This window comes from Myotis brandtii, unplaced genomic scaffold (assembly GCF_000412655.1).
Source record: "Myotis brandtii unplaced genomic scaffold, ASM41265v1 scaffold634, whole genome shotgun sequence".
NCBI lineage: Eukaryota > Metazoa > Chordata > Mammalia > Chiroptera > Vespertilionidae > Myotis > Myotis brandtii.
In genome coordinates, this window is record NW_005370427.1 from 394,444 (window position 1) to 395,512 (window position 1,069).

The window sequence follows — 1,069 nt, forward strand, 5'->3', positions numbered from 1 at the left end:
CGGGCCTGTGGGTTTGTGTCTCTGATACCCCCAGCAGCCCCAGCACCTTGATGGCGGGGCTTGGGCTGCTGGGTGCTGGGGCTGTGGATCTGTGTCTTCGATCAGGGCCCCAGCAGCTCCAGCACCAAGGTGGTGGGCGGCCTTGGGGCTGGGTGCTGAGCCTGCAGGTTTGTGTCTCTGATTCTGCCCCCAGCATCCCCAGCTCCGTGATGGCGGGGTTTGGGTCTGCTGTGCTGGGGCTGCTGGGTTCCAGCCCTGCTGGTTTGTGTCTCCAGTCAAGCCCCCAGCAGCCCCAACACCGCCTCAGTGGGGCTTGGGGCTGACGGGGTGCAGGGCTCCCCTGCGTGTTTGTGTCTCTAATCCGGCCCCCAGCAGCCCCAGCACCACCTAAATAACTTAAGGGAAACTTTATTTAGTCTTCTTTTAAAAGCAATCTAGTTTAAAAATGAGTTGCAGCCCTAACCGGTTTGGCTCAATGGATAGAGCGTCAGCCTGTGGACTCAAGGGTCCCAAGTTCGATTCCGGTCAAGGGCATGTACCTTGGTTGCGGGCACATACCCAGTAGGGAGTGTGCAGGAGGCAGCTGATTGATGTTTCTAACTCTTTATCCCTCTCCCTTCCTCTCTGTAAAAAATCAATAAAATATATTTGAAAAAAAAATAATAATAAAAATGAGTTGCAGTTAAGAGAGAACAAAGAACATGGTACCTAAGAGTGAGAAAGACAGACAGAGGAGAGGCTGGGCACTGGTCAGGGGCTTACATGCCAACTGTTCTCCACCTGGGAAATGATGTAAAATCTGTTTCTTTAGTTTTCTGCTGAATGGTCTTCTCCAGCGAGTGGAGTGGCGTCTGCTCGCTTCTCCCTGGGGCCTGGCTTGGTGGTCGCCTTGGGGTCTGGCTGCGATCCAGCGGGCTCCGCACGGGCCTGACTGGTCCGCCTGGCCCTGTCCACACGTTGCTTCCTCCGAGTCTTCCTTGGGTGCAGCCCCGGTCCATCACCTCCTCCTGTGTCTCGCACCGCTTCCACAGGGCCGAGAAAGAGGCCCACACGGAGTTCAGGTCTGCAA

General features: G+C 55.8%; 1 pseudogene; it reads right to left on the reverse strand.

The window, feature by feature from the left end:
- The window catches only part of LOC102240896, a 79,133-nt pseudogene that overhangs the window by 12,889 nt on the left and 65,175 nt on the right, over nucleotides 1-1,069 (reverse strand).